The sequence below is a fragment of the Hippichthys cyanospilos genome, chromosome 4 (genome assembly GCF_059441005.1).
Source record: "Hippichthys cyanospilos isolate Australia breed blue-spotted pipefish chromosome 4, RoL_Hcya_1.0, whole genome shotgun sequence".
NCBI classification, from domain to species: domain Eukaryota; kingdom Metazoa; phylum Chordata; class Actinopteri; order Syngnathiformes; family Syngnathidae; genus Hippichthys; species Hippichthys cyanospilos.
In genome coordinates this window covers 14,261,146-14,276,274 of record NC_142372.1, presented here as the reverse complement: position 1 = coordinate 14,276,274, position 15,129 = coordinate 14,261,146, and positions in this window count along the sequence as shown.

The window sequence follows — 15,129 nt, the reverse complement described above, 5'->3', positions numbered from 1 at the left end:
AGCCGGTGCGCAAGGCTGAGGAGACGGAATTGCAGAGTTTATAAGGGCTCGCTGCACGAGGGTCGTGCAGCCTGCTGGCCAGCAGGAGGAGGAAGAGGAGGGACCGGGACTCGCTCCTATTTCAAGAAAACAAAGGATACCAGCGGTGACACATGTAAAAATAAATAAATGAAGAAACAAGAAAGGTAGTCTTTTCGCTCTCAGTTGTATAAAATAACTATTGTATAACTTGCCAAGAAGGAGAAAAAACATATTTTGTGAACTTTCAAATAGCATAGTATTAGGAAGAAAAAAAACACTGCATGGACATGCTATTGAAAACTGTGTTTCATATAACTTGACTATTTTGACATAGCAACGACTTAAAAGTACTGGTTGATACAAATAAACAAATAATACAGATAGCCTACCGGTGAACACATAGTCAATTACTGTAATGCAGCATTTGCATTTGTTACTGTATGCAAATAAAAAGGTCAGACCAATGTGGAACTAAAAATGATCTGCAAAAAGAGCATCATGAGTTAGCATTATTCATGTATGATTTAAAAAAACAACTGTTTGTTTATTGACTGGTTGAATCCTCATGAACTTATTTTTCATAATATTAAATAATATTATTGTCTTCCATTCAAATAATAAAATACCAATTATGGGTTTAACAGTAATGATTCATTTTAACATTTATATATCAGATTTCTCACAAATGTTTTGTTTGCATTTCTGCCCTCTAAAATGGAGATCATATCAGTACACTTTACTGTATACTTTTGCTTATCACAGTGAGACTACAATACTTGATAAAATCATTTTGCTGAGCGCCAGCTGTGCAAATATCATGATTTCTTGAAAATAAAGGTGTAAAAAAAAAAAAAAGTCAAAGCACTCACTGCGGCAGGCCAACAAATAGCACTTGTGTTGTATTGCGATAACGCTGCAAAAAAAAATACTACACCTCTTGGCCACAGTACACACAACAGACAGTAGAAATGCAGTCCTGTATATTCAAAAAGTCATTATGTGACATTGTATTCATGTCATTAATGTGAAAAATGTTCAGAAAGCACAACATACTTAGGAAGTTGAACTTGTTTTTACGTGAGCTTCTTTTATTTGAACAATATCTGTACTTTGTATTTCTCACCTTGTCAAATTGGACTTTTTTCAACCTCTGCTTTTTCAATGACACAGTGTAAAAATACATCGAGTGAAAGCTTTAAATCTGTACCTTCACTATTTTTTTTTTTTTTTTTTTTAATAAACATGTCTGTACTTCTGCTTCATTACAGTCTGAGTACTTTTGCCACCGCTCATGTTTCACATAATTGCATGTTGATTAATTAAAGAGGAAGACAGAGGCACCCCCCAGACTTCCTGCTGAGTCGTGTATACAGTCCAAACAGCCACCCGGCAGTTCATGTCCATGACGGGAGGTCAGAGACAAACAAACATGGCTTGTCCTCAGGCTGCCAGTTGACTCATCACTCAGCGCCCATCATTTCCTCTTGGAAATTGTTTTAACAATTCAAAACATTCAAAACCACAGAGGCTGGCAAAAGTTTGTCAGAGGCAGTTATCCCCACACCCCTCACCCTGGTCAATTTTAGTGCTCCGTTGGACACACACATAAAACCATGCACGCATACACACAGGCATCCAGCGTGGGGTTTTAACTATTAGTCAGTGCTTTGAAATGCAATCAATAATAATGAAAGAAAAAAATAGAAACTGCTTTTTGTCCATACTCGTGAGAAAATTCAGCGAACTTGAAGACTGACAAAAGTGTACAAGAACACTTTTTCTGCACTGGTATGACATCAATGGCATACCAGTAGAACAACTAGTGAGCAAAACAGTTGTAATACTGTACTAGTACTGTAAAGTTGTCCAAACTGAAGATGGATATCAAGGTAATCGAATAATGCCCAAACAGCTTTCCACACGGGGCATTTTGAGCCTTCGGTTCACAGACTTCCTCATTCAACTATTTTTTTTTGGTTGTTTTTGTAAAGAACTTGATAAAATCTGCACTTGTGCAGAAATGGAGAGGAGCGGGTGTGAAAGAATATGTAAATATTTGTGCACACAAAGTAGACAAAAATGGTGCATTTGGGGGCATGACTTGAATTCCTGGGCTGGGAAGTCTCAGTATCAGATTTACTGCGTCTTTTGTTAAAACATCTGGAAGGTCGCCTGGTGTATATCACAGGCTTTCTCTGCATTTCTTGCTGTGGTCTTTCTTTGACTTACTCCTAAAATTCATACTCTAAAAATTATGCCCAGACTGGTGGTTTTCATCGTGATTCTTGTTTAAACTCATTGAAAGTGATTTGTATGTGGAGAAAGATCGAATCTGATAATCTGGAAGGTTTTACACAGTCCCTTTTTGAAAATTTTCATTTTACTATTATACTTACATTCTTTATAGAGTATTACATAACATAGAATGTTGGCAGCCTTTTATTATAGTTTGGAATCAATACTGCCAGCAATATTTCTTTCATGGATATAAAGCATATAACATATTATGACAGAGATTGTGGAAACCACATTCTTTTAGGTAACATTAAACACAAGGTGGCCTGTTAAACAAGTTATCCAAAATACAGTTTAACAGTTACAAAGTCCTATTTTCTAACAGATATGGTATTTCACAAAAAGGAGATGAGAAGATGAGAAGCAGTCATAGCAGCTTGCACAGAAGTGTAAATGAAATAATCACCCCCTCATTCACAGCCATAACACTGGCAACAAAAGTGAGTACACCCCTGAGTGAAATGTCTAAATTGTCCCCCAAGTGTCAACATTTTCTGGAAGGACTGTTTTGTGCACTCGGATCTTTTTAGTTATCTAGACGAGCCACAAACTTTGAATGAACTGATCCTTATAAGTTTGGAAATGGGCCAAAATGGTGGATAGATGAATTTTTAAAATTCATGGGAGACTAAAGGGTGTATGTATTTATTGTAAATTAGCCGAGTACAGAAGTAACAAAACTACAGATGGCATCGTAGTAATACGGAAAGCTGTTTGTACGTTTATTTGAGATGCTAGTCGCTAAGAAGCATATTTTATAATGTTGTTAATAATTCTAATACATAGTACAATGTTGTCAACTAGTTCTCAAAAACCTAAAGCTACTATCGCTAACAACGCAAACCTATTAACTAATAGGCCAAAAGAGGCACTACTAGTGGAAAAAAATGTTACTGGTTAGACAAAATCGTTCTATCAGTGCATTTAGTTGACTTAGTAATGATAACAATACTCGTGCATGCACCTTAAACTGGAAAAAAACTTATACTAAGGCCTTAAAAAAAAAAAAAAATCACATTGAATGCAAAAAGCCAGCGAGTGAATATTTATGAGGTTGAGAAACCTATTTTGAGGTGGTCAGCATTCTCGCTGCTCCTTGTCATGTCTTTCATTTGACGCAGTCTGGATTTTGGGCGCAGGATGTGAAGAGCATCTGTTTGTGTGCTGACTGACGACAAAGGCTAGAGGTCTCCGTGAGCGGGTGCACGCTTGCTCTGATGAACCCAAAAGATTCCACAACACAGTGCTACAATACCGAGTTCCCATGGTAACCTGATTGGGTTGTGCCATTTTGGAAAGGACAGTAGATGATGGAGAGTACGATCAGCACATTTCATTCCTGGATCCTCTTTTTAATTTCTTTGTTTGTGGTGAAGACAAAAAGGAATGCAAGCAGAAGGTCAAAGTTGTTGGTTGGCGATTGTTAAACATCAAAACTAGTGATAACTCACATTGTTCTGTTACCATACCAACACTGCACAATAAGCGCATTAAAAAATATTTTTTTTTTTAAACAACATCCCTGACACACACACACACACACACACACACACACACACATACATATATGGTTACATATTTACATGCCTCACGGTGTGGAGTTTGCATGTTCTCCCGTGCCTGCATGGGTTTTCCCTGGGCACTCTGGTTTCCTCCTACATTCCGAAAACATCCATGGTAGGTGTATTGGACAGTCGAAACTGCCCTTAGGTGTGATTGTGCAAGCGTGTGGTTTTTAGTTTCCGTGTGTGTAACCAGTCCAGTAGGGTGGGCGACAGCAACAATTATGTTTACCTGTTGAGGTTGAAATGAAGTGTATAAGAGGACGACGTGAATGATTTCCTTCCCAGATTGCGTCTGAGAATCGGCAACGCAGTCGTGCTCTTTAACGTCCCCTAACGTGCACCCTCGGTCCACTCCTTCTGATTTCTCTTTTTCTCTAAAAAAATGCAATGTAAATTATACCTCAATATGTATTGTTTTACATTAACATTTTTTGTGTGAGGGGGCTGTGGCTGTAATGAAAATAATGACATCACACGTAAATTTCTATGGGGAAAGAGGGTTTGAGATATAACTGTTTTAAGTTATAAGTGGTCACGTTCAGAATGAATTCAACTTATATCTCGAGGTACAATTGTGTTTTTGTTTGTTTGTTTGTTTTGTTTTGTTTGTTTGTTTTTGCTGAGGTCATGTCTAGTCATATAAACCGCGCAGCCATGCAGGTCTTTCTTTTATTTGAAAGAGTAAATGTTGGACCAGCAAAGGCGTCCTACTGACAGCTCATTCTTCAAAACAAGACCAAGTCCAATTTGGAATGTAATTTGGAAGATGTTGCTGCTCCCTGTGTGAGATCACAGTAAGAACATAGACACCTTGTAAGCATGACCTTATTTATGTAAAACATGTGTTAGTGTTGTTTTTTACTTCACCATGGGCCAAAAAAGGCTATTTAAAAGAAAACGTGTTTCATTATATGCCTTGTGCTGATTGTTTAACCTTTCTTGAGCACACACTGACCACAGCTGCACCACAGAATAAAGGAAACCACCGTAGGCAGAAGGAACTAGATTCCTAAAGGATACAGTCGCTGTACTCATAGTAGTTTTAATATTCCAATTGTTGCTATTGCAAAATGAAACTCAGAGATGTGAAAATCTCTGTGCCTTGTTTCATGTATCTACTAACTTTGAGCAGAATTGTCTCAACATTCTCAAAACTAATAAAAACTAACCAATAGCTAACCCAGCAATAGGCACCTTTGATTAAAGTAGTGTGATAAACTTTCTTGGTAAGAAGCTTTTGTAAAGAACAACTCAGGTTTAGCCTACCACATAAATGTAAAGCCATTAATGTAGTGCGGCAAAGCAAAGCTCTTAGTCAACCTAAACTCAAGAACACCCTGCTTTTCAGCATGTCTGCCAAAGATTGAATGGACAATGTGTCAATTAGCTCTAGGAACACTCCTACAAGACGCGGGCATCAATGAGGTCCCCATTAACTGTGGAAAACGCGGGATTACTGTATAGTAAAAATTTAAAAAAAACACAGGTTTTTCTCAGAATCTGTTTTAAATGAGATTAAAATCAGATTAATTAATTACAGATTTTAATAAATCTCTCTTTTTTTTAATCTACTGAAAGGATTGTGGCTAACGCAGAGTCCATTTTTGCTACTGGACTACTCAAGTTTCAACCTAACCTAAAATTTGGATCACATTCATTTAATTTAACAAATTACATAAATACTTCTCTAACACAACAACAGCTCCGTGTTTCTAAAGCAGCATTATTTTTTTTGGTGTTCTGTCCTGCATTTGTCTTGCAGACTCATTTTCCAGGTCGTGCGGGAAATATCATTAACTGCCTACCTCCTGTCACCGTTAGTCAAACGTCACTATTACTCATTTGATCCTGTCTAGACGACACGGGCATGTCAACATACCTGTGAAGGGGATGGAGGGGGGGTGTACCTGTCTCATCTCAGGTGAAGTCAGTCTCATTTCGGGAATTGAATACATTGACTCATTGACTTTTGGAACAGGGTGAAATTTGTCTTTTGAGTTCTTGCCTTCCATCAATGGAAAGGTCTTCAAGGGGTCAAACAAAAGCAGATGAAGATAGGCTGACTATGACTGTGTCCAACCAGTTTTTTTGACAAACACACTCCGTCGGAAAGCTCCACAAATGCACAAATACACATGCGCTCTGCCCAATAGGCCAATACAGACACCTCAGCAAACACAGTCTGTGGCCGGAGTTTGTTCCTGAACATTTCCGTGTTGCAAGGCTCTTGTAAATGCAACTCGAACTGTCCAAACACTCCGGTCCTTCATCCTCACCATCATCTACCAGACACACTTGTGTCAGTGTTCTGTTTTAACACCCCTGCACCATAGCACTTGGCTGGGTAGGCTTGAATCACAGGGCGGGGAGTGATGATGGATGAGGAGCGGGTGCGCTGAGTGAAGCATGGGTCACAGTTCACACCCACACAATGATTTACCGGTGGCGAGCCAGAGGAGTGCAATGGCACTGCTTCGGTTTTGGTAGGGAGGTGACAATGTGGGCACTGTAAGTGTGCTAAGGCTTTATCATCAAGTGCCAGTGTTGATGCTATACTCCCAAAATACACTGCTCCCACTACTCCCAAAAAGGGGTTGGTATGGCTTTTTGGCTGAAATTTCAGGATGAACTGAAAATGCTCGATAACCTATAGATGAACGTCATTTGACCACCATGTCTAATTATTCAATATTCTTGCACTTTGGCAGAACTTCCACACATACATCCATTTGCTATAGCCGCTTATCCTCACTTGGGTCGCTGGCTTGTTGGACTTCTGCATAACTTCCTATTCTCTAACAGGGAGCCAAATTGCAAAATTCACAAGCGATTAAACATTTCTAAGTATGTCCACTGATATTGCTTTCTGTGACACTTCTACTCTCCTTATCTTTGTTGCAATACGCTGATGACAATCAGTGATGCTAAGTAGCAAAAATGACAGTCTGTCAAAACGCTTAGGCTCAATTGAATGGACACTTCAACCTGAGTGCAAGGCACAATGTATTTAGATAATCAGAAAGTGGGTCCAAGATTTTTTTTTGTCAGTAAAAAAATGTCTTTTTGAAAAAATACAGAACATTTTGTCGAAAAACACGCTAAATTGACTTGATTATCTCTCAAAATAACTTGATCATTTTGTTTCATCGCCTACAGGTATGTTGTAGTCAAGACTACACCAACTAAGTCCAAGACATTAGCGAGAATAAAGCGTATCCTGGCGGAGACAAGACCAAGACCTTAGTCCTTTCAAAACAGAGACAAGACCACTTTTGACCTTTGAGACCGAGAGGACAATGAATTATGGTAGTTGAGACCTAGACAAAATGAAGACTTTTGGAAGACCAGTCAGAGAGGACAAAGACATTTTGAGATAGAGAGCAAAATGAGACGAAGACTTTTGGCAGTCGAGACTGAGACAAGACGAAGACTTTTGGAGAATTAAACTGCAAGAAGATAAAGACTTTTGGAGGTTGAAAAAAAAAAGACACAGACCTTTGGACACAGATCGTGACAAGACACTTTTTTGGAAGGTAGAGATAGCAACTAGATTAAGACTGCATATATAAAAGAGAAATCACAAAAAGGAACAAAATGACCAGCGTCTTCTTTTCATATTTGAAACAAAAATGAATTCTATGTTGTGTTTGAAATCATTAAATTAAATAAAGCCCTATTGTAAGAACATTTGTTGTTTTACATGTGAAAAATATGCAATTTCTCACTGATCACAGCAATAATAAAAGTAGTAGTGATCTTGACCAGTCTTCGGCAAAAGTTTTGAGCCTGTCTCGTCCGAGGCCAAGAAAAGACCAAGTCAAAATGCCTTCACTTCTGAGACGAGAACGAGACCCTTTAAAAGGACACTGGTGTTCCAGAAGAAGATTGATCGAGAACTACAACACTAACTCGGGGAACCGGATTTGCTGACAAGTTTTCAAAAAAACCTGAAAAATTGTCCTGTTTCGTCCACAACAAACCAGAGAGCTGGGTCAAATTCCTTTTATGACCTGTAATTGGGTTATTTTTGTCAAACAATGTGTAGATCGTAAATAGCGCAAATTGAACACTATTGATAAGAGGTCATGTATTCAAGTCATTGTTTTACGTGATTTTATTTGTTATAGAAGATTTTAGAAGTGCTTTCATGTGTTTTTTAGAAAATTCCACAAATATTGCAGCCATGTGTCACATTGATACTGGAAGCACGGTGGCTGTATGCAGAATGTTCTCAGAGGGTAAAAACCAATGCACTTGCAACAGAAAAAGAGTTTCGCTGTTTTTCTGAGACTGTGAAGAGTCACAGAAAGAGATAGAAGTGTTAATGGATCAAACACCTATTGTGGGTGTTGCCGTTCAGCTCCAAGTTGTGTAAAAAGTACTGAACAGTTGGATATTCAAAAATTGAGAGAAAATGAAATTAAACTTGGCTTGTAAAGCTAGTAATGCATTTTTAGTTTCCTAGCTAATGCATTGCAATGTTGACAAATGTTATACCCCACATTTTCAGTTTTTGTTGACAATCAATTATTCATATGATTCTTAGTGACAAATTGTAACCTTTTTAGGGGAATGCAGAGCGTGAGGGGCAATTGTAAAGCTTTTAGATTTCGCAAAGGATTTTTATGGTGTATATAAGAGTTAACCGAAGCACAAAGCGTAATATCTACATTGTCAAATGCTAAATTCAGATTATAAGTGATTATAAGCATCAGTGATTGGAAGTTCATGTAAGAGAAAACGTTCACTCAAGAGAAAACTGTTTTAAATCATTACAAGTTAGACAAACCTTTGAAGTTTTTGCACAAATTAAGGCTTTCATGGCTTAATGTTATATGTGACATTTTTATGAATGTGTTGTGAAATAACTTGTGAATCATCTTGACAACACTCTGTGATTGTTATGCTAAATGGACTGGAGACTAAATCAAATCTGTCAGTGAGCATATGATGCTTTTAATCCATTGGCTGTGCACAGAAGTGCGGTCTGTCAAGCATGGCAACAAATCATGTTTTGGCCCAAAGTGGTGGTGTTACATCCCAGCAGGCTCATCAAATAACAACTTCACATGGGTGAGATTATTATCACCCTTTCCCCATCCCTTGTGTTCCTCTGCACTACCTTTTTTGGACTCAGTTTCTTGTCTAATTTTGGCTTCCTTATTGACCAAAAGCGGACCACTTGTTCTCAAAGGGAAATGCCAGAATGTTCTTATCCCCAAGGATCTAAATACGACTACAAACAGTTTCAACCAGTGGTGTCCAAATTATGGCCTGTAAATCCAGGCTTAATGTGAAAACGTTAGAGCACGTTTGAATCTACAAAAATGTGACTGTTGGCAGTTTATAGAGCATGTTTGTTTACGCAGATGCATGGTTACCGCTGGGCTCATTAGATCTCAGCTTTAACGATAGCATTCTGGTTTGTCGTGACTCACGTGTGTGGCAATGCAGTTTTTAAAAACGCATATTCAAACGGTGATCGAATGAGTCATGGTGTACGGACGGCTGACATGATTGCATTACAGTATTTCCCAGCAGAATGCTATTGAGCATGGAGAAAACATTAGGAATGTGCAAAATGGAGAGTGGAGTTACAAGTCGGTTGAAGTGCGTAGTCTTGGAAAGGATCAAGAAACGATCTGGCACCAAAGCAGCACTAGTTTGGGTGTGTGCGACCTTGTACATCATTACTCAGTCGTTCCCGTAAATGTCTGAACGGTGCTGCGCTTACGAGAAATTTAAAGAATCCAGTTGACAACATTACTTGAAAATTCACAAAGGAGCTGTTCAGGCTAACGCAGACATACTTACGGAACTAAAGTACATATGACCCCTGACTCACATCCAGGGTCAGCAAAACTGCAATCTATCAGCAGAGGCTTACCTTCCAGCTTTGACAGTGTTACATTGTTAATTGTCCCAAGAAACACGCATGACATCATCATACATACACTTGAATGAACAGAAGTGGCAAAAGTAGTCAGACTCAGTACTGAAGCAGATGTAGATACTTGCATGAAGATTCTAAAAACCTTTTAACGTAGGATTTTGCAGTTTAAAACTGCTAGCATGATTTGAAAGTCACTATACTTGACTAATTGGTTATCCCCTTGAAACTAAATATCTATTCCTCATTAAAGTGCACATGGTTGTCAAACATGGTAGATCATAATGCCTCGAGAACACAGATTCAGGTGGAGTTAAACAGCAATGGTAGCAAAACTAAGCTAGCATTAATGTTGTAAAAAAAATCTGGTTAGCCACGGCAGCTACATTGCTAGCATGACTCTCACAATGGAGTGTTAGTACAAGTTACTGTACTACTAGTTGTCAAGCAAATCCTCTCACCTGCTCGGCAACTGAGAGAGGGGCTTCTTTTTTTTGGTGCACATGGGCAAAGTGGTTTCGTAAAATCAAATGAGAGGTTGGCTACAGGATTAGGCAACTATTGTCAAGTCAATATGACTGTTTTATCTAGAATTTGATTTAGCCTGTTAAGTGCATAGTATAAATGTTTTTTACAGTCAGTTACAGTCAAGGCGTTTACGCCATTGAGTGAACGCACCCAACTTGCTTACCAGCAAATGGAAGCAGCACCGGCTCATCTCATTCTTTTGAAATTCAGCGTAGGAGCGATGCACATTGTGGAAGCAGAAATAGACTCACTGAAGCCCAAACGTGCAAAGTACATTTATAAGTTTGGCAAAGTCAATCACAAATCAGTGGTGTAACAGCACACCTGGAGAATGCATTCAAACCCGATTGTTCGTAACCGTGTGTTCAGATATCGGGGGGAAATATAATATGCTGTCAGGGAAAAAGAAAAACTGGCAGTATGTAAAAAATCTACTCAAACAGACTCACTTCCAACCACTGAGCATGATAGTCTGGAGCACTTTCACATTTGCACATTCTAGAGGTTTAAGCAATATGTTGTTAGGTCTTCATCTGGCTAGCTGACAAGTGTGAGCCAACAGTTTGTGTGATGTGTGCATACAGTTCAAAAAAGAAAAAAAGAAAAGTGACATATCACTGATTAACCACAAAGCTGTATGTTGAACAAATGGTTATCCTAAAATGCATACATATATCAGATTGACCTGTACTTGAACTAAACACTGAAGCAACTTTTTAAGAATGTGTTCTAAGTACAGATTTTAAATGATGCCTAGTCGTGGCCCATTACAAATCATGTTTATGACATTTTTATTCCTCTCAGTGTGAGCACGATGTAGGTTATTTTTCTCTTCGTTGTATCTAATTATTGGAATTATACATGTGTTGATGCAACTGACAGTCCAGGTTATTTTTTTTTTTTTACAGGTATCTGAACAGAAACAGAGTATGAGTACTTGTGACATGTAAAGCACTACATGATGTTCCTCAACTGACTTCCACATAGTTCTTTGTCACCAAGACATTACAAGATAGTACTAAAGAATTACATTAACTAGCCAAAAAAGGTGATTTTCTTTTTCTTTTTTTTTTTTTTAACCAGCGAGTAACAGAAGATGGGTCCAAAATAATGCAGCTCAACTATACAGACCTTATATAAGAACTTTATTTGATAAAATGAAATTGAAAGTGAATTTTGCTGTGCATTACAGACTGATGGGAAAAAATGTAGAAGTTATCTTATATTAAACACATACTATATAAACCATGTATTTGATCAAGGTGTGTTAACATAATTAATTTAGGAAATGATGATGTTATGAAAGAAAGCTGTGTAGAACCAGTTTTACCTAATTCTGTAGAAAGGGTGAAGTTTTTTCTACTGGTTGGGCATGTTGTGGAAACCTGTTTTAGGAAGAAGAATGAATTTTTACTTGCTTTGGTGAAACTACACACTCTGCTTGAGATACAAATAAAAGGCAGAGAAGGAATGCGCTGATCCGACCGCAGAAAGCCAAACGTTCGGACTCTGGTTGTGTTCTGTCTCCTGTCTCCTTTTGATAACTCTGATACAGGCTCACATCTCCTTAACTAAATCCATGAGTCCTTCTGCTAAGGTGAAAACATTTTGGACGGCCGGTGACATCATGTTTCCGAAACCAAGGGAATAAAATTAGCAAGAGGAGTGGAAATGTGGTCCTGGGCAACGGGAAACATCACAATACCACACGTGTTACTGTCATTATTGGTCGTCAACTGTGAAAGCTGCAATAGTGGAAACAGACACTGAGTAAGACAACGTGCAAAAAGCTCTTGAAGGATATTGAGTCAGCAGATTAATTGTTTTGCAATTTGAACTTTGAGCCATTCCAGTTTTTACTTGTTTTACTTGTTTATGAACAAACATAGCTGCATATTAAATGGTATATGACTATATATATATATATATATATATATATATATATATATATATATATATATATATATATATATATATATATATATATATATATATATTTTTTTTTTTTTATGATACAGTATAAGAAGAAGATGATTATTATGGAAATTAAGCTTGAGAGAATCAAGAAATACAAAGAAGGCACGCGCATTGTTAGCCTTGCTAGGTAACATGGCCGTAACTAGTCCCGTCACTCCAAAGGTAAATAAAATTTCATTTTTCCTCTTTGTATTTTTTATGTATGATGTTATTTAGTTATAGAGTATGCATGTATATCATATATAAGTAGTACTTACTATACATTGCTGTTACTAATTTTTAATGTGTATATGAAATTTTGATGTTTTTACCTGGGATTTTGCACGCATTAGCTAATTAGCATGGTTTTCTATTGCCTGCCATATGACGATTTCGCCTTACGATCTCAACTCTGGAACGGATTAATTTTGTATGGTGGTGGTCCACTGTATTTGCTATGTGTTCACCATGCATACCCACTGCACTTTTAATTACCACAGCTTTATCAACCTCTTTTTTTTTCCCAAAGTCTGTTTACTTTTTGGTGAATCATCTTTTACATGTTCTCCACAAATCCACTGGAATACTCTACAACAAACAATAACACCTCATTCATCTTAAAACCAAGATTTAAAGTTACTGAGGGACACTGTACCTAATCACCGCATCTGTTCTTAGTCTGTTATGACACTTTTATTCATTTTGTGCTTTGTTAATGTTTAAGCATTACACATGATAACAGATGATGATAATGTAATATATTATGTAACTATATTAGACTATAAAGTTTGTTCTCTATGTACTTTGTGTTTATTATTTTCCACCTTGCTGTTTCTACTACTGCCTTCAACCACCCGCGAGCAGTCCCCAGCCTTCCATAATAATGCATTTTTTACTCAACATAACTTCCATCAATGACCATGATGGCGTTATCTATCTTGGTGCAAACATCAGTGAGGAGATGCTTGCGGGAAGCTGAGGGCTGATATGTTTATCTGTGCTTTGGATGATAAATTCTTGTGTTGCATTGGCTGTCAGGTGGATGAAGAGCATATGGCCGCATTGCAACATTACTTAACATAATTGTAAAAACTGCTGGCGCAGGTTCCCCACGTATGGCTACATTGCTTCATTTTGTTGTTGCACATTTCCACAATTGATTGAAAACATTGGAAACAATGGGGCATTGTTTCCTTTTCTGGGAATCAGCAGATTGAGAATGAGCACCAAGAGTTCCTTGGTCACACTGCCGTTTCAAACTAACAATGCTGTTTTTTTGTTTTTTTTTAACATAGATCAGGGATTGGCAGCAAGCGGCCTATGGGTCGCAGTTTGAGTGGCCTACAAATTTAAAACTTTTCTTTTCAAACCCCCCAAATTCTAAACCAATAACAAAACAACAACAAAAAACAAACAAAAAGCTAAGGAAGATTCATTATATGTTATCCAGTGATGCACCGACAGACTGTCCATCAGCGATGGCAGACTGCCCACCTCTGGCAAATGGAGGCGCTAAGGAAGGAGGAAAAGTACCTGCTCGAACTACCTGACGGGTCTCTTTTAAAGCTGGCCTACCACACTTCAAGGCTTCAAGGCCTTTCTCACATGTTGTATCTATTAGTACTCGTCAGATGCTGCAGGTACCAACTGCTCTTAAGTTCCACAGTGTTTACTTCCCACCTCAGGCAAAAGAGCAGAAACAGGGAAAGTTGGGAGGTTTCGGGCACAAGGAAAGGGAGTGATAAAACACAGCTGGCCAGCCAAATTGCCTTTCACTAACAATATCCAAATGATCCACGTTATCTCCGCCTCACCACGCTAAATTGACTTCAAGGAAAGGTCAACAGTTGAAGCAAAGAAAGTGCTTGACTGCAGAGGGTCCATGAAAGAATTTGGGTGTTTTGGAACTTATTTAGTTGATCTTTTAACAGGTACAGATTTTTGCCTTGTTTGACTTTGTTTTTTGGCACTGCCTCTGGCCGCTGTGCATTTTGTGGTGGGGAAGGACAGTTCAGCTTCAGCTTCAGCTGGGACTAGTTGCTGTCGGTGTGCACGCGTTGTTCCTTCTTTTTGTGAGATCTGGCCCATGAGTGTCTGGAGCTGGAAATGCCTGTTAGACACTTTGAGGTCAATAACTTCCTGTTCTTCTTTTTCCTTCATACTTAACTGTCCCCTGCTGGTTAATATTTGAAGACCTGAAGCCAAGCCACTGTAGGCTGTTGGTAGTGACAGGTCATATTCTCAGAGAATGCATCCCGAGTGATTTTTGGAAAGTTATTTTATTTGTTATGGGAAGCGCCTTGTCATGTGTTAATTGTCTTTAATGAAAGCCCACTAAATCAGGATTTATTTTTTTTTAAAGCAAACAAATAGCATCAGTCAGTATCGGCCACTAGGTCGTGCATTAAGACAAGCAATGGAACCGTAGATCAAGACAGTCTTTCTTTTTGTGTTTTTTATTTTATTTTATTTTTTCCAAAGTACTTCTGTGGTGTGGTTTTTCCACTTTGCAATAACAGAACATTAGTTTATTCGATCTTTATGCGGACTTAGAAGTTGAACCTCAAACTCAACCTATTTTTAAAGTTGACTTGCCCTACTCGGTCGACTTTTTGCTCAGCATTAATGTTAATGCATTAAGTTAATAGCAAAAACAATGGCTATTTGATCTAAGAGTGAATATAATATAATGCACAGTGACATGTATTATTTGTCCTCTGCAAAAAACGACTATATTATTGCAATGTTGTGACATTTCTATGTCTGTGCTGTACTATACTGCTCTCGGGTGTTTGTCATGTTTTATGTGACACAATATTCTAGGGTGCTATTCGAAATTATTGTAGTATGGGCGTGGAATTAAATAAACTCAAC